This window comes from Callithrix jacchus, chromosome X (genome assembly GCF_049354715.1).
Source record: "Callithrix jacchus isolate 240 chromosome X, calJac240_pri, whole genome shotgun sequence".
NCBI lineage: Eukaryota > Metazoa > Chordata > Mammalia > Primates > Cebidae > Callithrix > Callithrix jacchus.
Window position 1 is genome coordinate 56434778 of NC_133524.1, and position 25262 is coordinate 56460039.

Below are 25262 nucleotides of genomic sequence, written 5' to 3' on the forward strand. Positions count from 1 at the left end.
TAACATACATTGGGGAATGGACCATCTCTTCAATAAATGGTGCTGGGAAAACTGGATATCCATATGCAAAAGAATGAAACCAGACCCCTTTCTCTCACCATATACAAAAGTCAAATCAAAATGGATTAAAGACTTGAACATCTCAAACTATGAAACTATGACAAGAAAACACTGGGGAAAATATCCAGGACATTGGCCTGGGCAAAAATTTCTTGAGCAATACTCCACAAGCACAGGTAACCAAAGCAGAAATGGGCAAATGAGATCACACGAAGTTGGAAAAGTTTCCAAACAACAAAGGATACAACCAACAAAGTGAAGAAATAACCCACAGATTGGGAGAAAAATTTTTCAAACTACCTTTCTGACAATGGTTTAATTACCAGAATGTATAAGCAGCTCAAACAACTCTATAGGGAAAAATCTTACTCAATTTTAAAAGGAGCGAAACATTTAAATAGACATTTCTCTAAAGAAGGTGTACAAATGGCAAACAGACATATGAAAATGTGCTCAACATCATTGATCATCAGAGAAATGCAAATCAAAACTACAATGAAATATCATCTCACTCCAGTTAAAATGGCTTTTATCCAAAACACAGGCAATAACAAATGTTGGCAAGGATGTGGAGAAAAGGGAACCCTTGTATATTTTGAGTGGGGGTGTAAATTAGTACAATCACTATGGAGAACAGTTTGGAGGTTCCTCAAAAAACTAAAAATAGAGCTACCATATGATATAGCAATCCTACTGCTGGGTGTATATCCAAAATAAAAGAAAGCAATATATCTTAGAGATATCTGCACTGTCATATTTATTGCAGCACTATTGACAACAGCTGAGATTTGGAAGCAATTGAAGTGTTCATCAAAAAATGAATGGATAAAGAAAATGTGGTAGGTATACAAAACTGAGTATTATTTAGCCATAAAAAATACTGAGATTCTGTCATTTGCAATATGAATGGAATTGGAGGCTATTATGCTAAGAGAAATAAGCCAAGAACAGAAACACAAGCTTCAAATGTTCAGGCTTATTTGTGAGAGCTAAATATGGAAACAATTGAACTCATGGAGATAGAGAATAGAAAGACGTTTACCAGAGGTTGGAAAGGATAATTCAGTGGTGTGGGAAAGTGGGAATCCTTAATTGTTAAAAAAAAAAAAATTGAAAGAATGTATTAGACTTAGTATTTGCTAGCACAACAGAGTGACTATAATAAAAACAGTTTAATTGCACATTTTAAAATAACTAAGAGTATAACTGAGTTGTTTGCAACACAGAGGGAAAATGCTTTAGATGATAGATACCTTACTTACTCTGATGTTATTATTGTGCATTGCATCCCTGTATTGAAATATCTCCTCTAACTCATATACACCTAGTATGTACTCACAAAAACTACATTATTAAAAAAATAAATGGTGAACCAATAAAAACTAAAATATCTACAAAAAATTTTAAAAACGAAACATATTAAATATAAAAAAATGTTTTTTAAATGAAAAATAAGCCGGGCGCAGTGGCTCAAGCCTGTAATCCCAGCACTTTGGGAGGCCGAGGCGGGTGGATCACGAGGTCAAGAGATCGAGACCATCCTGGTCAACATGGTGAAACCCCGTCTCTACGAAAAATACAAAAAATTAGCTGGGCACGGTGGCGCGTGCCTGTAATCCCAGCTCCTCAGGAGGCTGAGGCAGGAGAATTGCCTGAACCCAGGAGGTGGAGGTTGTGGTGAGCCGAGATCGCGCCATTACACTCCAGCCTGGGTAACACGAGCGAAACTCTGTCTCAAAAAAAAAGAAAAGAAAAATAATATTAAATTGCGTTGGGAAAATTGGATATTCACATGCAAAAATGTGAAATTGGCCCTTTATATTAAATGATATACAAAAATTAACTTGCTTTGTATACAGACTTAAATAATTTAAGACCAGAATCCATAAAAATCCTAGAAGAAAACAACAGGGAAAATATCATTCACATTGGTCTTGGCAATGATTTTATGGATATAAAACCAAAAATAAAAGCAACATAAGCAAAAATAAGCAAGTGAACTACGCCAAACTAAAAAACCACTAAGTAGCAAAGGAAACAATAAAAAAAATGAAAAGCCATGTTATTGATTCGGGAAAAATATTTACAAACCACATATCTGATAAAGGGATTAATAATCAAATATATAAGGAATGCCTACAACTCGGCAGCAAAAAATAACCCAATTTAAAAAGGAGTAAAGGACCTGAATAGACATTTTTTTCCCAAAGAAAACATACAATGACAAGCTATATGAAAAGGCACTCAGCATTATTAATCATTAGGGAAATGCAAATCAAAATCACAATAAGATATCACATCACAGCTGTGAGGATGGTTATTATTTTTTAAAAAATAAAAGATGACAAATGTTGGTTAGTATGTGAAGGAAGAATGACTATACAGTTTTGATGAGAGTGTAAATTGTTACAGCAGAAAACAGTGTGATGGTTTCTCAAAAAATTAAAAATAAAACTACCATATGGTTTAGCAATCCCACCCCTAGGTATTTATCTAAAGAAATTGAAATCAGGATCTGAAAGAGATATTTGTATTTCAATGCTTATTGCAACATTATTCACAATAGCCAAGACATGAAAACAACCTAAATGTCCATTGGCACATGAATGGATAAAGAAAATGTGATATATACATGCAGTGAAATATTATTTATTCTTTAAAAACAAGTAAATTCTGCCAGGCGCAGTGGCTCATGCCTGTAATCCCAGCACTTTGGGAGGCCGAAGCGAGTAGATCACCTGAGGCTGGGAGTTCAAGACCAGCCTGACCAACATGGTGAAACTCCGTCTCTACTTAAAATACGAAATTAGTCAGGCGTGGTGGCGCATGCCTATAATCCCAGCTACTCGGGAGGCTGAAGCAGGAGAATCACTTGAACCTGGGTGGTGGAGGTTGTGGTGAGCTGAGATTGCACCATTGCACTCGTCTGGGCAACAAGAACAAAACTCTGTCTCAAAAAAAAAAAAATGGAATTTCTGCCATTTGTGACAACATGGATGGAGCTGGAGGATATGATGCCATGTGAAATAAGCCAAGCAAAGAAAAACAAATACTGTATGATAACGCTTATATAAAGAATCAAATACAGGCAAACTCATACACACAAAACATGTTAGTTGTCAGAGGTTGGAGGGTGGGGAAAATGTGGAGATGATGGTCAAAGGATACAAAGTTTCTGTTATGCAAGCTAAATAAGTCCTGGAGAGTTACCAGACAGCGTTTATACTTAACAGTACTGTGTTGTATAGTTAAAATTTGATAAGAGGGGAGTTTTTATGTGAAGTGCTCTCATAAGAAACAATTATTATAGTGAAGAAGACAGAAGAAAACTTTGGGAGGTGATAGATATGTCTACGGTCTTGATGGATGTGATAGTTTCATAAAAATATACTTATCCAGGCCGGGCGCAGTGGCCCACGCCTGTAATCCCAGCACTTTGGGAGGCTGAGGTGGGTGGATCACGAGGTCAAGAGATGGAGACCATCCTGGTCAACATGGTGAAACCTCGTCTCTACTAAAAATACAAAAATTAGCTGGGCACGGTGGCGCGTGCCTGTAATCCCAGCTACTCAGGAGGCTGAGGCAGGAGAATTGCCTGAACCCAGGAGGCAGAGGTTGCGGTGAGCCGAGATCGCGCCATTGCACTCCAGTCTGGGTAACAAGAGGGAAATTCTGTCTCAAAAAAAAAAAAAGAAAGAAAGAAAGAAAGAAAATATACTTATCCTCAGACTCATTTAGCTGTATACATTAAATATGTACAGTTTTTACATGTCAATCACACCTCAGTAATGTGGTTTTAAAAATTACATTAATAGAGGCTCGTCAAAAACCCAGTAGCCTAAATATGGCTGGCCCTAAGTCAGTTTTCAACAAATCCTTGTTTTGCTGGACTTAAATAAAATACATGAGTTATATCATTTATCAAGTGGAACAGCATGGAGCCATGAAAACATTGATCATTGAGACCTGTGGATGCCTTACCAACATCAATAATTCAGGACTTTCTTGAGATTTGGAAAGTATGTCAACAACTTCTTCTTCATTGCCAAGTCCATTAAGACTTGACCTGCAAGTATCTGAGCCTCCTAGAGAAGAATATACACTCCCTGAGAGTGAGTATGAAGAAGGCTGATACTGTCCAATAGTCCTCCAGGTGAAATGAAATATTTATGAGAGAAGAGATACAAACTGACTTTTGAGTCCCTACATTTTGTTTTCACATTGCATGTCTAATTTTTGATTTGGTTTTTGATGTGTTTGTTTGTTGATTGGGTTTTTTGTGGTTTTTTTTTGTGGGTACATAATAGGTGTATATATTTATGAGATATATGAGAGGTTTTGATACAGGCATGCAATGTGAAAGAAGCACATCATGGAGAATGAGGTATCCATCCTCTAAAGCATTTATCCTTTGAGTTACAAATAATCCAATTAGACTCTTTTAGTTATTTCTACATGTACAATTAAGCTATTGTTAACTATAGTCACCCTGTTGTGCTCTCAAATAATAGGTCTTATTTCTTCTTTCCAACCATGTTTTTGTATCCATTACGCATCCCCACTTCCCCACCTACACACTCCATTACCCTCCCCAGCCTCTGAAAACTATCCTTCTACTCTCTAAGAGTTATTGTTTTTATTTTTAGATCCCACAAATAAGTGAGAACATGTGATGTTTTTCTTTCTGTGCCTGGCTTATAATGATCTCCGTTTCCATCTATATTGTTGCAAATGACTGAATATCATTCTTTTTGTGGCTCAATAATATTCCATTGTTTATGTTTACCATATTTTCTTTATCCATTCATCTGTTGATGGGCTCTTGGGTTGCTTCCAAATCTTAGCTATCACAAACAGTGCTGGAACAAACCTAGGGGGGGCATGTATCTTTTTGATATACTGATTTTCTTTCTTTTGAGTACATAGGCAGCAGCGGGATTACTGGATCATATGGTAGCTCTATTTATAGATTAGGAGGAACCTCCAAACTGTTCTCCATAGTGGTTGTACAAATTTAAACCCCCACCCAGAATGTAAAAATGTTCCCTTTTCTTCATATCCTGGCTAACGTTTGTTATTGCCTATTTTGGATAAAATCTGTTTTAACTGGAGTGAGATGATAATTCATTGTAGTTTTAATTAGCATTTATCTGATGATCAGTGATGTTGAGCACATTTTCATATGCCTGTTTGCCATTTCTATGTCTCCTTTTGAGAAATGTCTATTTAAATATTTTGCTCCCTTTTTAATTGGATTATAAGATTTTTCCCTATAGAGTTGTTTGAGCTCTTTATAGACTCTGGTCACTAAACCCTTGTCAGAAAGGCAAAATTTTCTCCCACTCTGTGGGTCATTTCTTCACTTTGTCGATTGCATCCTCTGTTATGCAGAAACTTTCTGACTTCATGTGATCTCATTTGCCCATTTTTGCTTTGGTTACCTGTGCTTGTGGAGTATTGCTCAAGAAATTTTTGCCCAGGCCAATGTCCTGAATATTTTCCCCAGTGTTTTCATGAGGGTTCTATCCCTGTAGGAAACTTCTGCCTGGGCATGCAAGCATTTTTCATACCCCCTCTGAAATCTAGATAGAGGTTCCCAAACATTAGTTCTTGACTTCTGTGCACCCACAGGCCCAAAACCATGTGGAAGCCACCAAGGGTTGGGGCTTGAACCCTCTGAGGCAACAGCCCAAGCTAGAGTTAAACAGAGATGTTGGCCCCTTTTAGACATGGCTGGGGATGCAATGTACCAAGTCCTGAGATGGCACAAAGCAACAAGTCCGTGGTTCAACCCATGAAATTATTTTTTTCTTTTTAGGCCTCCAGGCCTCTGATGGGAGGGGCTGCTGTGAAGACCTCTGACATGTCTTGGAAACATTTTCCCCATTGTCTTGGCGATAAATATTTGGTTTCTTGTTACTTACGTAAATTTCTGCAGCTGGCTTGACCTTCGCCTCAGAAAATGGGGTTTTCTTTTTTATTGCATCATCAGGCTCCAAATTTTTCAAAATTTTGTGCTCTGCTTCCCTTTTAAACATAAGTTCCAATTCCAAACCATATATTTGTGAATACATAAAAGTAAATGCTTTTAACAGCACCCAAGTCATATCTTGAACACTTTGCTGCTTAGAAATTGCTTCCACCAGATGCCCTAAATCATCTTTCTCAAGTCCAAAGTTCCACAGATCTCTAGGGCAGGGGCAAAATGCCACCAGTCTCTTTGCTGAAGCATAACAAGAATCACCTTTGCTCCAGTTCTCAACAAGTTCCTCATCTCCATCTGAGACCAACTCGGCATAGATTTTATCACTTACATCACTATCAGCATTTGGGTCAAAGCCATTTAACAAGTCTCTAGGAAGTTTCAAACTTGCCCACATTTTCCTATCTTCTGATTCCTCCAAACTGTTCCAACCTCTGCTTCTTACCCATCTCCAAAGTTGCTTCCACATTTTGGCTATCTTCACAGCTGCACCCCACTCTACTGATACCAGTTTACTGTATTAGTCTGTTCTCATGCTGCTTACAAAGACATACACAAGGCTAGGTAATTTATAAAGAAAAGAGATTTAATTGACTCATAGTTCCACATGGCTGGGGAGGCCTCACAATCATGACAGAAGGTGAATGAAAAGCAAAGTCACATCTTACATGGTGACAGGCAAGAGAGCTTGTGCAGGAGAACTCCCATTTATAAAGCCATCAGATCATAGGAGACTTATTTGCTATCACAAGAACAGTATGGGAAAACATCCCCATAGTTCAATTAGCTCCATCTAGCACCACCCTTGACACATGGGGATTATTACAATTCAAGGAGACACAGCCAAACCACATCAGATTTCTTTCTGGTTTAACCTTGGTAGTTTTTGTGTGTCTAAGAATTTGTCCATTTCTTCCAGATTTTCCGATTTATTGGGGTATATTTTTTCATATTAGCCACTAATGATCCTTAGAATGTCTGCAGTATCAGTTCTAATGGCTCCTTTTTCATTTCTGATTTTATTTATTTGGATCTTCTTTGTTTTTTTCTTAATCTAGTTAAAGTTTGTCAATTTTGTTTAACTTTTTAAAAAACTAATATTTTGTTTCACTTTTTTATACTTCAATTTTAATTAGATTTATTTCTGCTCTAATCTTTATTTTATTTTTTGTTCTCCTAAGTTCTGGTTTGGTTTTCCAGGTTTTTAACATGCATTATTAGATTGTTTATTTGAAAGTTTTCTTGTGTTTTGATGTGAGCACTTATAGCTGTAAACTTCCCTATTAATACTGCTTTTGCTGTATCCCATAGGTTTTGTTAAGTTGTGTTTCCATTATCATTTGTTCCTAGAAAATTTTCAATTTTCTCAATTTTTTCATTGATTCACTGATCATTGAGGAGCATATTATTTAATTTCCATGTATTTGCATAGTTCCAAAATTCCTTTTTAATAATTTCCACATTTATTCCATTGTGTTCAGAAAAAATACTTGATATTATTTTAATTTAAAAAAAGTTAAGACTTGTTTGTGATCTAACATATGGTCTATCCTTGAGAATTATCCATGTGCAAAAGAATAAAAATGTGTATTCTGCAACTCTTGTATAAAATGTTCTGTAAATACCTATTAGAACCATGTGGTCTACAGTGCATATTAAGTCTGATGATTCCTTGTTAATTTGCTGTGTAGAAGAGCTGCCTAATTCTGAAAGGATAGTGTTGAAGTCTTCAACTATAAGTCAGAAGCATTGGGGTCTATCTTTCTATTTAGCTCTAATATTTTCTTTATATCTCTGTTTGCTGTTGTGCTGGGTGCATATGTATTTAAAATTGTTATATCCTCTTGCTGAATTGACCCCTTTATCATTACACAGTTACCTTGTCTCTTCTTGTAGTTTTTGTCTTGAAATCTATTTTTCTGATATTAGTATAGTTACTACTGTTCTTTTTTGGTTTCCATTGACATGGAATATCATTTTGCATTTTTTTTTAATTTTCAGTCTCTGTGTGTCTTTATAGGTGAAATGTGTTTCTTGTAGGCAGGAGATCATAGGGTTTTTTTGTTTGTTTGTTTGTTTAATTCATTCAGCCCAGTGTATATCTTTTGATTGGAGAGTTTAGTCCATTTGCATTCAATGTTATTATTCATAAATAAGGACTTTAGTGGGGCATGGTGGTGAGTGCCTGTAATCCCAGCTACTTGGGAGGCTGAGGCAGTATAATTGCTTGAACCCAGGAGGCAGAGGTTGTGGTGAGCCGAGATCATACAACTACACTCCAGCTTGGGTGACAGAGTGAGACTCCATCTCCAAAAAGAAAAAAATAAATAAGTAAATAAGAACTTACTTCTGTTATTTTGTTATGTGTTTTCTGTTTTTTTGTTGTTGTTGTTGTCATCTACATTTTTTCTTTCCTTCCTGTCTTTATCTAGTGAATATGATTTTCTCTAGTTATGTGATTTAGTTTATTGCTTTTTATTTTTTGTGATTCATTGTATATTTTTTGGTTTGAGGTTACCTTGAGGCTTCCAAATACTATCTTATAATCTATTATTTTAACCAGATAACAACTTAACACTGGTTCCATAAACAAACAAGCAAAAATAAAACTAACAAAAACTGTATGTTTTATGTCTGTCCTCCTGCTTTTTAACTTTTTATAATTTATATCTTATTTAATGACTATGTCTTGAAAAGTTGTAGTTTTTATTTTGTATTAGTTCATTGTTTATTCTTTCTACTTAAGATAAAAGTAGTTTATACACCATACTTATAGTGTTATAATACTCTATGTTTTTCTGTGTATTTACTATTACCAGTGAGTCTTGCAGCTTCAGGTGATTATTGCTCATTAATAATTACATTAATGTACTTTTCCTTTTGATTGAAGTGCTCTCTTTAGCATTTCTTGTAGAACAGGTCTGGTAGGGATGAAATTGTTCAGCTTTTTTCTAGGAAAATGTTTATATTTTTCTTCATGTCTAAAGGATACTTTCACTAGATATGCTATTCTGGAATGAGGTTTTTTTTTTTCTTTAGCACCTTAAATATTTCATGCCACTCTTTCCTGGCCTTTAAGGTTTCTACTGAAGTCTTCTGCCAGAGGCATTGAAGACTCTATTGTATGTCATTTGTTTATCTTATCTTGCTGTTTTTATGATTCTTTCTTTATCCTTAACCATTAGGAGTTTGATTTTTAAATGTCTTTAGGTAGCCTTCTTTGGGTTAAATCTGCTTGGTGTTCTATACCTCTTTGTACTTGGATATTGATATCCTTCTCTAGGTTTGGGAAGTTCTCTGTTATTATCCCTTTGAATAAACTTTCTACCCCTATCTCTTTCTCTACCAACTCTTTAAGGCCAATTACTCTTAGATTTGCTCTTTTGATACTATTTTTTAGATCCTGTAGGCATCTTCATTTAACTTTTTTTTAACCTTTATCTCCTCTGTGTATTTTCAAATGGCCTGTCTTCAGCTTCACTAATTCTTTCTTCTGCTTGATGAATTTTGCAATTAAAAGACTGAAGCATTATTCAGCATGCCAATTGCAATTTTTCAGCTCCAGAATTTCTTCTTTATTCTTTTTAATTATTTCCATCTGTTTATTAATTTTTTCTGATAGAATTATGAAATTCTTCTCTGTGTTATCTTGAATTTCCTTGAGTTTCCTCAACACAGCTATTTTGAATTTTCTGTCTGAAAGGTCGCACATCTCTGTGTCTCCAGGATTGGCCTCTAGTGCCTTATTTAGTTTATTTGGAGAGGTTATGTTTTCCTGTATGGTGCTGATGCTAGTAAATGTTCTTCAGCATCTGTGCACTGAAGAGTTAGGTATTTATTGTAGTCTCCACTGTCTGCATTTATTTGTGGCCGTTCCTCTTGGGAAAGCTTTCCACATATTTGAAAAGACTTGGGTGTTATAATCTAGCTCTATCTGCTTTAGGGGGCATCCCAGGCCCAGTAACACTGTGGTTCTTGTAGACTTGTAGAAGTACAGCCTTGATGGTCTTGGACAAGATCTAGAAGAATTCTTTGGGTTACCAGGCAAAGACTCTTAATCTCTTTGCTTACTTTCTCCCAAACTTGCAGACTCTGCATGTTTGGGAGAAAGTAAGGAGACATTACTTTGGGAGAAAGTAAGGAAACATGTCTGGGAGAAAGTAAGGAAACAAGAACCTTTGTGGCCACCACCACTATGAATACTCCGGGTCAGACCTGAAGCCAGTACAGCACTGAGTCTTGCCCTAGGCCTGCTGTAACTACTCCATGACTGCTGCCTATGTTTACTCAAGGCCCTAGGGCTCTACAGTCAGTAGGTTGCAAAACAAGCCAAACCTGTGTCCCTTCCTTCAGGGCAGTGAGGTCCCCAGGCCCCAGGTTGATCCAGAAGTGCCATTAAGGAGTCAGTGACTACAGTGAAAAATGTTTGAAGTCTACCTTGTGTTCTGTTTTAGTCTCATTGAACTCACACTCAAACCGCAAGATGCAGTCCTTCCCAATCTTCCCTTCCCTTTCCAAAGGCAAAGAGCCTCATTCCGTAACCACTGTCTCCCCAGGCCATGAGGAGTACTGCAAGACGAACACTGATGTTCCCTTAAGGCGCAAGTCCCCTTAAGTCAGATTTTCATGAATACTGCCTGGCGTAGGACTCATCCTTCAGGGCAGTGGGCTCGACACTGGCCAGGGCAGGTCCAGAAATGTCATCCAGCAGTCACATTTTATAATCGAGGACCCCAATTGCCCACTTGATGCTCTGTTTCCCTGTGGCCATGCTGGTACCTAAGGTACAAGACAAAGTCCCCTTTGCTTTTCTCAAGCAGAAGGAGTTTTGCCCTGAGGCCACCAAAGCTGGTGATGTGCTGAGTCTCACCTGAATCTAGCAAATTTCAGAGGCTCACCCAAGGCCCTCAATATAGTACCTGGGTATTGCTGCTGGTCATTCAGGGACTAAGGGTACTTCATGTAGCAAATGATAAATGCTGCTAGTACTGGATCCTTTTCTTCAAGGCAATGGGTTCCCTCCTGGCACAGGGTGTATCTAGAAATGTTGTCTGGGGTCAAGGGCCTGGAATGGGATTGTCACAGCTCTAAGTAGTGTCCTATCTTGCTGTGGCTGAGCTGGCATCCTAGATGCAAGACAAAGTCCACTCCACTCTTCTCTCCTCTCCTCAATTGAAAGGAAAGGGTTTCTTTTGGAGCTGAAAACTGTGTATCCTGGGGTTTCAGGTAGGGTGATGCTTACATTCCTTTGGCTGTCCCAGCTGGTATTTCAGTATGTCATGTGCCTCCACAATCTACTGTCTCTAGGTTCAACTCTAGGATTCATATAATTATTCTAGTTCAACTCTAGAATTTGTGTAATTCTAGTCCTTATAACCTAGATTGCCTTTCAAGTTTACTTAGAAACTAGAGAACTTTGGCCCTCAGTGATGAGGTTTGTGGGAACACTAGTTCAAACTGCTGGAATTGGCAATTCTCCTCTGGCTGGGGCTGGCTTAAATGCTCCTTCTGTGTGTGGGTGTCAGCTGAGTTTGGTCTGGTTTTTATTTCTGCTCTAACAGGAGAGCACTGAGTTCGATGCCACATAATTGCGGTGTTCCCCCTCTCCCAGTGCCCAGAGAAGCTCTCTGCACCAAGCCATCACTTCTGGGCATTGAGGGAGGTGTGAAATTGGCAACTCAGGGCTGTTTTTTCTATCTCTTAAGTACCTCTTTCAAGTATATGAAGTTAAAACCAGGTACTATGAGTGCTCACATGATTTTTGCTCCTTATGATGGTGCTTTTTCTCTGTAGATAGTTAACTTGCTGTCCTTGCATGGAGGGGAGGGATGATTAGTGGATCTTTCTATTCTACCATCTTGCTCCACTTCTCAGCATGAGTACATCTTTTGTTCTCAATGACGTTGTTAGCCTAGGTGGCCTGGAGGTGGTGTTATATTAGATTCATAAAGGATATATGTGACCAACTGCTTTTGCTAATCAGAGTCCTGACGACAGTAAGATCCTGGCACTGATGCATGAAATAATTGACCATATCTGAAAATATTTCTCTGGCAGTCAGTTTCAAATAAACAGTAACCCAGTCATCTGGTGATGCCTTATGGTATAGTGAAACATGCATCAGCTTTGGGATTAGTCAGAGCTATACTGGAATACTAACTCTACCATTACTAGTTGTGTGACCTTGAGTCTCATGTTTTTATCTTTTTAAATGTCCTATTTCTTTTCTTTCTTTCTCTCTTTCTTTCCTTTTTATTTTTTTAAAGACTAGGTTTCTGACCTCAGCCTCCCAAAGTGCTGGGATTATAGGCATGAGCCACCACACCCGGCTCTTTTGTTTTATTTTTTTCAAGATGGAGTTTCGATATACCTGGGTTCAAGTGATTCTCCTGCCTCAGCCTCCTGAGTAGCTGGGATTATAGGCATCCACCACCACACCCAGCTAATTTTGTATTTTTAGTAGAAATGGGGTTTCTCCATGTTGGCTAGGCTGGTCTCAAACTCCCAACCTCAGGTGATCCACCCGCCTCAGCCTCCCAAAGTGCTGGGATTACAGGTGTGACCCACTATAAGGACCCCTGGCCTTTCCTTTCTTTCTTTTTAAGATGGAGTTTCACTCTTATTGCCCAGGCTAGAGTGCAATGGTGTTATTTCAGCTCACTGTAACCTCCACCTCCTGGGTTCAAGCAGTTCTCCTGCCTCAGGTTCCTGAGTAGCTGGAATTATAGGTGCCCACCACCACGCCTGGCTAAGTTTTTGTATTTTCAGTAGAGACAGGGTTTCACCATGTTGGCCGGGCTGGTCTTGAACTCCTGACCTCAGGTGATCCACCTGCCTTGGTCTCTCAAAGTGCTTGGCCTCTCAAAGTTGTGAGCCACTGTGCCTGGCCTAAAATGACCTATTTCACATGGGTCATAGATATAAGCATTAAATGAAGTAATATACAACTTAATAGTTAACATTAAGACAACATCTAGTGTGGGGGGTGCCCATGACCTGTGAAGCCCCAGAAGGAGTGTTACAGTCAGCACTCTTTTTAGCTTTGCTGTCTGCAGATGGCTTAAGTGTTTAACAGATCGGTGGACCCTCTGCCTTTTCATGAGGACAGAGGATCAGTGTGACAGGCTTCTGCATCCTAAGCTTTTGCCTGGCATTCAGAAAAAATTAGGTCCCACAGATGAATTGAAGGATAGTAAATTCAGATTTTATTGCTGATGGAAGTGGCTCTCAGCAGGAAGGTAATCTGATCTAGAAAGGGGATGGAGCAGGAAGGTGTTCTTCCCCTGAAGTCCAGCCATCTCCAGCTGGACTCTTCACTAAAGTCTTGCCATTAAGCTGTCCCTCTGAAGTCAAACTGCTTCACTTTGATGTTCAGTTACTTCTCCCCTTCTCTGCTCTTTGCCAGTGAAGTCTAGGGCTTTTATGGGTACAGGATGGTGGGTGAGGGGGGCCAGTTGTGGTTTTGGAAAAGGCAACATTCGAGTGGGAAAAAGGGGATGTAAAGTTCCAGGCTTTAGGGTGGGGCCCTTGCCAGGAACCCCACCCTTTTCTGCCTAGAATTTCTCTGCCTCCCATCCCTATCACTGTTTTAAGTGTTTTACGGATTATCTCTTTAAAACTTCACAGCAATTCTATGACATAATGTTATGAACTGGACTGTGTCACCCCCTTGCCTCAAATTAGTACGTTGAAGTCCTAATGCCCAGTATTTCAGAATGTGACCTTATTTTGAAATAGGGCTATCACAGATGTAATTAAGTTAAAAGAGGTCATGAGGGTGAGAATATTGAGAATGACCTCAGTCAATATGACTGGTATCCTTATGAAAAGGGGAACTCTGAACACAGACATATGCTTAAAAAGATGATGTGAAGAAATATGAGAAGGGATGGATCAATTCCAGTCCTTCTCCTTGGCTTGCAGATCGCCAAGGAAAAGGACTGGAATAGATCCATCCCTTCCAAACCTTTAATAAGAACCAGTCCTGCCAATGTCTTAATTTGGGACTTTTTTTCTTTTTTTGAGACAGGGTCTCACTCTGTTGCCCAGGCTGGAGTGCAATGATGTAATTAATCTTGGCTCACTACAAACTCTGCCTCCTGGGTTCAAGCAATTCTCTTGCCTCAGCCCCCCAAGTAGCTGGGATTACAGGTGTGCACTACTACGCCCGGCTGATTTCTGTATTTTTTGGTAGAGACAGGGTTTTGCCATGTTGGCTGGGCTGGTCTTAAACTCCTGTCCTCAGGTGATCTGCCCACTTCAGCCTCTCAAAGTGCTGGGATTACAGGTATGAGCCACTGCACCCAGCCAATGGGACTTCTAACCTTCCAAACATGAGATAATAAATGTCTGATGTTTAAGCCAATCAGTTATGGTACTTTGTTATGTTAGCCCTAGCAAACTAATACAAACAAGTACTGCAATTAGTTTCATTTTACAGGGGAAAAGACTAAGACAGAATAGTTAAAAAAATTTACTCAGCATCACAGAGCCAGGATTGGAATCCAGGCAGTCCAACTCCAAAGTCTAAACTATTAACCACTATGTCATACTGCCTTCCTTGCATAAATACATCTCAAACCTTATAACCAGTTTTATATTTCACACATAACAGGTGTTATGCTCAGCACCTGTCATTATCCTTCCAATTTTAGAAAACTATTGCTAAATTATGTACTATGAGACAGGTAAGTGGGCAAGTTGATCAGTAAACTCTGAGTCTTTTGCAAACAGTGGCCAGGTCTTAATTTATTTTGAAATCTCCAGAGCCTACCAAATAAGATGCATCTCATATTAAGTGCTCAATAACTGTTTGCCCTTATTGTTGTTATTAAATGAATGTAAGTGATAACTTGAAACTATCATTATTACATTGGTGATCTGTATATTAAATGAGCCAGTCATCACTATTGTGGAGATGGCTAATTAATTAGATGGCGGATTCAGGAGAGTTGCTTGGACAAAAGATAAAACAATGTTTGGCTCCATATTAAATAAGTCTCACTTAATTCTAAAACACTTTTGGAAGAGAGGCCCAAGTAGCAGCTCAGAAAAGTGCATTTCTATAGAGTAAAACAAGACTTGAGGTCTGCAGAAGCAATTGCTGCTCTATGAGGTTTAGTTCCTCCATGGTGAGCATACGGCTCCTCAGAAATCCATGTATCCAATTGCTGGCTGCATTTGGTGGCTGACACCTGTAATCCCAACAGTTTGAGAGTCCTAGGCGGGTGGATCACCTCAGGTCAGGAGTTCAAAACCAGCCTGGCCATCATGGTAAAATCCTATATCTACTAAAAATACAAAAATTAGTGAGGCACTGTGGTTGACGCCTGTAATCCCAGCACTTTGGGAAGCTGAGGTGGGAAGATCACAAGGCCAAGAGATGCAGACTATCCTGGCCAACACGGTGGAACCTCGTCTCTACTAAAAATACACACCTGGGTGTGGTGGCACATGCCTGTAGTCCCAGCTACTCGGGGGGCTGAGGCAGGAGAACTGCTTGCACCCAGGAGGCGGAGGTTGCGGTGAGCCGAGATTGCACCACTAAACGCCAGCCTGGCAACAGAGTGAGACTCCGTCTCAAAAACAAAAACAAACAAACAAAAAGTAGCCAGGCGTGATGGCCAGCACCTTTAATCCCAGCTATTCAGGAGGCTGAGGTAGGAGAATTGCTTGAATCCAGAAGGTGGAGGTTGCAGTGAGCCGATCACACCATTGCACTTCAGCCTGGGAGACAGAGTGAGACTGTCTCAAAAAAAAGAAAGAAAGAAATCCACAAATCCAATTGTTTACTTGGCCTCACCTATAAGGCACTTTAAACTCAAGTCATCCAAAACCAAACTCATAATATTCCCTCCTAAATATGTTTGTTTTTTATTGTTTCTCAGTGAATGGCACCACTATTCATCCAGTTGCTCAAGTCAGAATTCTAAGAATCATCTTAGACACTTCCCTCTCCCTCACCTTCAATATTCAGTCTTTGTGAATTGGAACTCCCAAATATCTAAAATCCGTCTTCTTCTCTTCATTTTCACTTCCCCTACCTAGTGTAAGCTATAATCCTTTATTGCTGAAGTCCTGCACCAGCCTCCTAATTGGTCTCGCCTAATTTGCCACATCCCCTTCCAATCAGCTCTCTATGATACAACCCAAGATATGTTTTCAAAATGCATATCTTATCATGTGGCTTCTCTGCTTAAAATATTGAGTGGCTCTTTAGATTAAAAACAAAGCTCATTTTTGTAATTAATTGATTTTTTTTTTGAGACGGAGTTTTGCTCTTGTTACCCAGGCTGGAGTTCAGTGGCATGATCTCGGCTCACCGCAACATCCGCCTCCTGGGTTCAAGCGATTCTCCTGCCTCAGCCTCCTGAGTAGCTGGGACTACAGGCATGTGCCACCATGCCCGGCTAATTTTTGTATTTTTAGTAGAGATGGGGTTTCACCATGTTGACCAGGATGGTCTCGATCTCTTGACCTCGTGATCCACCCACCTCGGCCTCCCAAAGTGCTGGGATTACAGGTGTCAGCCACCGCACCCGGCAAATTGATTTATTTTAGAGGCAGGGTCTCTTTCTGTCACCCAGCTTGGAGTGCAGCATGATCATATCTCATGGTAACCTTGAACTCCTGTGCTCAAGTGATCCTCCAGCTTTACCTCTCCAGTAGAGCAAGTAGAGCGTGCCACCATACCTGGCGGCTGATTTATTTATTTATTTATTTATTTATTTATCTATTTATTTATTTATTTTAGAGATATGGTCTTATTATGCTGCCCAGACTGGTCTTGAACTCCTGGCTTCAAGTGATCCTCCAACCTTGACCTCCTGAAGTGTTGGGATTACAGGAATGAGTCACCACATCAAGCCAACAAAACCCTTTAGGATCGCTATAAACTCCTGCATAGTGTGGCCCCTTCCTTTATCTCTAGCCTCAACTTGTACTGCATGTTCTGTTGCTCACTTTCCTCCAATTTTTCTGGCCTTTCCTGTTTTTGAACATGCATGGTCCTTCCTGATACAGGGACTTTCCTTATGAGGTTCCATCTTCCTGTTCCCTCCCTGTTAGTTTTTCTCATCTTCAGGTAAGCCTTCCTTGATCTTCCTTCCTAGCTCAGATCTCTCTCTCATAGCATATAGTACGTGCCAAACAGGTATCTGTTTAATAAATAGCTGGATTTCAAGAGGGAAAGGCCTTAATGTTGCTTAGCATCTGGCTCTCCTGGTCTATGGTAGCCAGGAATGTGAACGTGTTAATGACTGTTTTACAGTGGTAGTGAAAATATGTGCTGCCAATTTGGAGAACGTAACTAAGCAAAAATTAGTACTCATTGACTTCCTGTCTTGGAGGCATACTCAAGAATAGTGAACCACATCTTGGTAATGCTTCATATGTATCATGCATTAGAAACCAGCAATATGGAAAAAGTACTCATTGTTGGTAGTGTTTTCCTGATAGAACCAAACTGGATGCTAATTGCTTCAGGTTCCATCTAATTGGATTTGTAGAATCCGGGATTCTTCCATGCCATTCTCAATTGTACCTTTTAAAAGGCTACAGATATTGGTTGGACCCACGAGTTAGAGCAGAAGCAGATATTTTGACAGGCAGAACATTGAAATAGAGAAGTAAATTAGAATTGGGAATGTGGATAGACAGCAAAAGGAAAGGGGTTAGTACCCTGAAGAAGGACGAGTGGTAGGTAGAGGTCCAAGCTTCTAGGCCCTTGGTGATAGCTGGGGTCACTTGCTGCAGACCAGGTGAGAGTGGAATCACTACTAGGAATGGAATTGGCAGAATCCCAGAAACTAGTCAGGTCGGAGATGAGACCACTGAACAGCCATTGCATCAGTAGCACTAGTGAGGCAGAATAATTTGACTTGTTTTACCTACCAACAGCAGAAAGGAAAACCTGTACCAATGCCTGCATTTGTGTAGAGAGGATCCAAAGGTAACCTGTTCCAAGGAGCAGAGATAAAAGAGCTTTGATGTTTTTGATTAATTATTTTAGAACTCTGTAAATGTCTGAGATATCAGATAAAGTATGTAAACTCACTCCTGCTACAAGCGGGGGATAGTGAGGTAATATACCTAGGCTGGAGTTCTGGGAGCCAAGCCAAGAGTCTGGGTTAGAGTGATGAAGAGCAGAGTCCTGCTCAGTAACAGATATATTTTGGGGTATGATAAAACAGTTCTTTTGCTTGTTCAAAACATGTTCTGTGATAGGAACCCCTAAATAAATTGTTTCCTGTGTACAAAACTGGCAATAAACATATCACCAGTCTCCTCTTAAAACCAGTAACTCTTCTCTTTTCTAATAAGCAGATCGTCATTCCATCTGAGCAATATCCTATGACAATCAAAGGAACCCATCATTTACTAGTGATATAGTCAAACTTAGAATATAAAAGGTAACCGAACACATGTTTACTGATACACATAATTGGTATTTTGCTTTATAGTGATTAGTCGTAAATAGGAAGAAAGGTTTAAAGGCCTATTAAAAATTCAACTTTTAAATTTTACACTAGGTCCCAAAGGGGCAAATCTCCTTCTCAAAAACTATTCATACAGATTTGTAGAGCTGTAAAAGGGTTTGTGAGGATTAGGTTAGGATTTCTCCTTGAGAAAACAGAGATGTGAGATTAAAAAATCTGGTTGGTTTAGAGAAGAGGTTAACAGCACGAGGCCAAGACCTCACAGTGGTCAAAGGGATTTGTGCTACTTCTTTTTTGAGATTCTCATTTTATTTATATATATATATATATATATATATATATATATATATATATATTTTTTTTTTTTTTTTTTTTTTTTTTTTGAGACAGAGTCTTGCTCTGTCACCAGGTGCCAGGCTGAAGTGCAGTGGTGCAATCTCAGCTCACTGCAACCTCTGCCTCCCGGATTCAAGCAATGCTCCTGCCTCAGCCTCCCGAGTAGCTGGAACTACAGATGCGCGCCACCACGCCCAGCTAATTTTTATACTTTGGTAGAGATGGGGTTTCACTATGTTGGCCAGGAAGGTCTCGATCTCTTGGCCTCGTGATCCACCCACCTCGGCCACCCAAAGTGCTGGGATTACAGGCATGAGACACTGCACCCGGCCTGATTCTCATAATTTTTTTTTAAATGATATCAAAAATAGTGTTCTTCAAAATTGTGGTATATTTTAAATATTTACATTAAACAAAACAACCCATTTTAAGAAACACACACAATAGAATGCTATTTACAAGATGATAAAAATAGTCATATATAAATATAAATATCATAGTGTGCTATAGAAGGTGTACTTCAATGTTTGCATTTGTATGATGAAATATTCTTTCAAAAAAAAGAAACAAAAATTCTTTCAATGTTGTGATTTGGCAATAAAGGCAGAAGTTTAAATTTAATATCTTTTGGGAATGTGAGGACTTGACCAAATAATTTTCGGGACCCATCTGTGATACTCCATGAAAGAAACCTCTTTTTAGGCCTCCCTGAGGAATGGAGTATCATTAAACACAGATGATTAGTGGCCAGTTATGACAGCATCTCCAGCAGGAGGGGTCTATGCAGGCACGGAGATTATTAAAATCAAGAAATTCTGAACCCTTAATATTAGCAACTGGGAATGGGCTATTGCTAAAGCGCCAGACTTGCTTCTTGAGCTATGCTAATAATAACTTCCATAAATGGAAAAAATAAAATAAAGGTGCTTCTTAGCTATCAGGAGGCTAGTGTCCAGAAACATTCAGATTGGAACCAGTGCTGAAGATGCCTGTTGACCTCCGACCTCTCCCCAGTGTCCTCACCTTCTCCGACTTTTTCCCATCTTGACCCCCTACCTCAATTCAAAAGTGGTGAAAGAATACAAAAATTAGCCGGGTGTGGTGGTACTGGGAAGGCTGAGACAGGAGAATCGATTGAACCCAGGAGGTGGAGGTTGCATTGAGCCGAGATTCTGCCACTGTACTCCAGCCTGGATGACAACAGAGGCAGACTCCGTCTCAGAAAAGAAAGAAAGAAAGAAACAACAACAAGGCCGGGCGCGGTGGCTCAAGCCTGTAATCCCAGCACTTTGGGAGGCTGAGGCGGGTGGATCACGAGGTCAAGAGATCGAGACCATCCTGGTCAACATGGTGAAACCCTGTCTCTACTAAAAATACAAAAATTAGCTGGGCACGGTGGCGCGTGCCTGTAATCCCAGCTACTCAGGAGGCTGAGGCAGGAGAATTGCCTCAACCTGGGAGGCGGAGGTTGCAGTGAGCCGAGATCGCGCCATTGCACTCCAGCCTGGGTAACAAGAGCGAAACTCCATCTCAAAAAAAAAAAAAAAAAAAAAGAAAGAAAGAAAGAAAAAGAACAACAACAACAACAACAAAAAAAAATACATTGGTGAGAGATTGAGACAACTTTATACATTGGGGGGGGCAGTAGAGATTACAATCTGGTATGTACTCAGTCCCTACTTCCTTGGGGTAAAATGGGAATCTCAACGGAGTAAATGAAGTAATGTATAAATAGTGCTAATTTGGTAGCTGTTATTATTAGATGCTTTCATAAAACGGAAATTTAAAAAAGAATTAAAGATAGAAATATTCTTTGCTCTAAAGATCTACAGAATGTACTTCCTATGGATCAGTTGTCTGTTTACAACACCTGTAGAGCAATAATAGAACAACAGGATATATGGTCTTATTCCCTAAAGAACAAGATCAGGTCATTAGTCCTCCAAGAATAGCAATCATTACTATTAGTCCCCAGAATAGCAACATCGGCATCACCTTGGAATTGGTTACAAATGTAAATAATTGGGTTCCACCCACAACCTACTCTATCAGAAACTCTGGAGGTGGAACCCTGCAATCTGTGTTTTATCAAGAACTCCCAGGGATTCTGATGCATGCTACAGTGTGAGAACCATAAGATACCGAGGGTTTTTTTTTTTTCGTGTTTTTGTTTTTCGTTTTGTTTTCGAGCCAGAATCTCACTCTGTTGCCCAGGCAGTGTCTTGATCGCTGCTCACTGCAACCTCCACCTCCCAGGTTCAAGCGATTATCCTGCCTCAGCCTCCCGAGTAGTTTGGACTACAGGCATACACCACCATTCCCAGGTAATTTTTTTTTTTTTGTATTTTTAGTAGAGATGGGGTTTCACCATGTTGGTTAGGCTGGTCTTGATCTCTTGATCCCAAGGGATCTGCCTGTCTTGGCCTCCCAAAGTGCTGGGATTATAGGCATGAGCCACTGTGCCTAGCCCAGATACTGAAGTCTTAAATGCTGTCATAGAATCTTAAATCAGTGAGAGGCACTTCTTTTTCACATAAAAAAATATACTATTATTCACATGTGCCTTTTACTTTATCAAATGTGTTCATGTTTCTCTGACAAATGTGTATTATACAATACTTTTATGTTTTTGTTCTGTGCTTTATCATAGTTTATATAATTATCTGAATAAAGAATCTAACATTTTGGATTTCCATTTTTAATATACTAATTTGTAGTCTTGGCAAAACAATTTAAGTTAAATTATACTCACTTGCACATAAGCATAATAAGCCATATTGATTATTTCACAGAAAAACAAATTTGTGCGTTTCTGGAGCTCTAAAATGGGAAAAATAATACTGGCTGAAATTGTCAGAACTAGTTCTGAAGCACACTTTAAATTAAAAAATAATTCTACAGCAAATGGTGTTTTTGGTCACCATGGAAAAGTGCCTCCTGTTTTATTCCTACTTGGGTCATGACTAGAGGTGCCTCCCCTGGCCTTATTAAAACACAGTGTGGCCAAGGACAGATATGAACATGCAAAAAAAAATTGTCATTTGCCGAAACTTGTACAGGTTTATAACGGTTCCTTATCCAGACCTCTAGGGCTCATTTCTGAGGATCCATGGCATGTCCTACAGTTTATGTTCTTTTGATCCAGCTACAGTCAAAACAACTGAAGGGAGTGATATGTTATGTGATCTTGGCAAAGTCACTTAACTTCTCTCTGCTACAATTTTCTCCTCTGTAAAATCAGGATAATGCTACTCGTAGAAATTAAAGAGCTAACTACATGTAAAGTACCTAGAACAATGACTGTCACATAGCAAGCACACTATTCATGTTAGTTATTATTACAGAATTGTAGACTAATTTCAGCCTCAAACTCTTACTCCAATTATCATTAGTAGGAAAAAATAACTTACTACAACCTAGCCTATCCTCAAGACTATGGCCCCTTGCCATCCCAGCACATTCAGGAGTTTTGTAGATCAGAGAAGTCAAAGATGAACACTGCATTAAAAAGCAAATGAGGATATCACTTAGTCAGCCAGACAGTGAATTTAGCAAATATTTATTGAGCAACTACTCTCTTTAAAACAATGGATCACATTTGTGAGGAAAGTTGACCTAGATTCTGCTTTCACAGTAAAGATTCAAGTGAGAGAGACAGGCATAGAAAAAATAATCACAAAAATACATAACATACCTAATTACAAATTGTGATTATTGTTACTAAGCCAAATTTATAAGCAGAAAGATGTAGCCAGGATTTGTGTACTTTGCCTTGCACAGCATTGTCTTGAGCAAGTGGCAAATAAATCCTGGTTGGGGAGATGAGGCTAGGGAGAAAAGCATAAGCTATTTCCGAAGGCTTTTTTTTTTTCTTTTTGTAGATTACATTAAGAGATTTTACTTTTTATCTAACATTTGTTTATGTTTTTATCTTTTTTTTTCTTTTTGTGGAGAACACATTCTCACTATACTGTCCAGGCAGGTCTTCAACTCCTGGGCTCAAGCTATCCTCCTGCCTCTGCCTCCCTAAGTGCTGGGATTACAGGAGTAAGCCACGGCATCTGGCTTAGTTTTTTTTTTGTTTTTTTTTTATTGGATTTTAGGTTTTGGGGTACATGAGCAGAGCATGCAAGACAGTTGCATAGGTACGCACATGGCAGTGTGCTTTGCTTTGCTTCTCCCCTTCACCCACATTTGGCATTTCTCCCCAGGCTATCCCTCCCCACCTCCCCCTCCCACTGGCCCTCCCCTTTTCCCCCCAATAGACCCCAGTGTTTAGTACTCCCCTCTCTGTGTCCATGTGTTCTCATTTTTCATCACCCGCCTATGAGTGAGAATATGCGGTGTTTAATTTTCTTGTGTCAGTTTGCTGAGGATGATGTTCTCCAGATTCATCCATGTCCCTACAAACGACACAAACTCATCATTTCTGATTGCTGCATAATATTCCATGGTGTATATGTGCCACATTTTTCCAATCCAGTCTATTATCTGGCTTAGTTTTTATCTTGAGGGCAATGAGACACCTTTGAGAAATTTCTGATTTTTTGCTGTAGTCAGCCCTAAATAAAAAAAATAAAATAAAAAAAGAGAAATTTCTGATTTTGGAATGATAAATTTTAGCTGCAGTGCATGGGGGCAGAAATGGTTAGGGAGACTAATTAGGAGGTCATTTTGATAGTGTAGGTAAGAAATGTTATGGTGGGTCTTGTTACTAGTGTTACATACTCCTGCTCCTTGAGTATTCTTTCCTAAAACTGATATGACCCAGGTGAATGAAAATTATGATATGATGTTGCTTTACAAACAGTTCATCTTGTTTTATCTAATTATATAAAAACTACAAATCTGTCATAGAAAATTTGAAAAACAAAGAAGCATAATAAAGGAAATAAAAACCACCATAATTCTTCAGCTTCTTACAACTATAGTCTTATGTCCAACTAGATCCTTTTTATTATAGAAGCAATACATGATCTTTACAGAAAAAATTTTAATTAAGATAAAATTTTCTTTTTTATATTTTCTTTTTATTTAGTTAGTTAGTTTTAAATAGAGATGGGGTTTCACCATGTTGGTCAGACTGGTCTCGAACTCCTGACCTCAGGTAATCCACCCAAAGTGCTGGGATTACAGGCATGACACACTGTGCCCGGCCATAAGATAAAATTTTTGGGCTGGGCGCGGTGGCTCACGCCTGTAATCCCAGCACTTTGGGAGGCCGAGACGGGTGGATCACAAGGTCAAGAGATTGAGACCATCCAGGTCAACATGGTGAAACCCCGTCTCTACTGAAAATACAAAAAATTAGCTGGGCATGGTGGTGCGTGCCTGTAATCCCAGCTACTCAGGAGGCTGAGGCAGGAGAATTGCCTGAGCCCAGGAGGCGGAGGTTGCGGTGAGCCGAGATTGCGCCATTGCACTCCAGCCTGGGTAACAAGAGCGAAACTCCGTCTCAAAAAAAAAAAAAAAAAAAAAAGATAAAATTTTCTTGTAATCCTACTAGCTATCCTTTGTTTTAATACTAAATTGTGATTGTTTTTGTGGCAAAGATGAATGGCATGTGTTTATGTCTAGCAAAATGTAAATGGTAGTGTAACTATACTTCTATGTCCTGTTTTTATTATATAAATATTTTCTGTAGTGATTGAGAATTCTTGAAAAATTTAAATTTTAATGGCTATATAATGTACATGTTTTACTCTGTTCCTGCTGCTACTAAAAAATACCCCAGACATGGGAATTTATAAATAATAGAAATTTATTTACCACAGTTCTGGAGGTTGGAAGGTCCAAAATCAATGTGCCAACAGATTTGGTGTCTGGTGAGGGCTTCCTCTCTTTCCAAGATGGTGATTTGTTGCTGCATCCTCCAGAGGGGATGAACACTGCCTCCTCACATGTAGGAAGAGACAGATGGGTAAAAAGGGGCGAACTCGCTCCTTGAAGCCCTTTTATAAGGACACTACTCCCATCTTTGCAGGTGGAGAACTATGACCAATCACCTTCCAAAAGGCCCTACCTCATAATACCATCACTTGGGAATTAAGATTTCAACATATGAATTTGAAGGGTATACATATACTTAGATCCTAGCAGTGTGTCAATCATATGGGTGTACTGTAATTTAGCTACCCAATGTCTTATTATTAAACATTTAGATCTTTTCAATTTTTTTCATTATTGTATTTAAATCTGGGGTGACCATCCTTTGTTTCCATCTCTGGTTTTCTGGTAATAGAGACATTTATTCTCATCCTTGCACTTGTTTACCTGGCAAACTATATGGTAAAGCACCTTGTCTCTGTGAGATGCCATCCCTGGCCTAGGAGTCTTTATTATTTTGCTCTAATCAACCAACTAATAGGTGGTAAGGGGGTATGAAAACTATGTTATGCAAGAGATCGATTTCATAATCAGGGAGGTTTATGGGAGACCTTTGAGGG

At 39.2% G+C, this 25262-nt stretch overlaps 1 protein-coding gene across 2 annotated transcripts in view; it reads left to right on the plus strand.

The window, feature by feature from the left end:
- KLF8 (KLF transcription factor 8) overlaps positions 1 to 25262 on the plus strand; it is a 255999-nt gene that overhangs the window by 161360 nt on the left and 69377 nt on the right. The window contains exon 1 of one of the 2 annotated variants that reach the window (XM_054251528.2): positions 20997 to 21140. The exons of the other annotated variant lie outside the window; for it this stretch is intronic. The gene's annotated coding sequence lies outside the window, so the exon portion shown is untranslated. Of the gene's footprint in view, positions 1 to 20996; positions 21141 to 25262 lie in introns of those variants that run through there. 2 annotated transcript variants of the gene reach the window in all.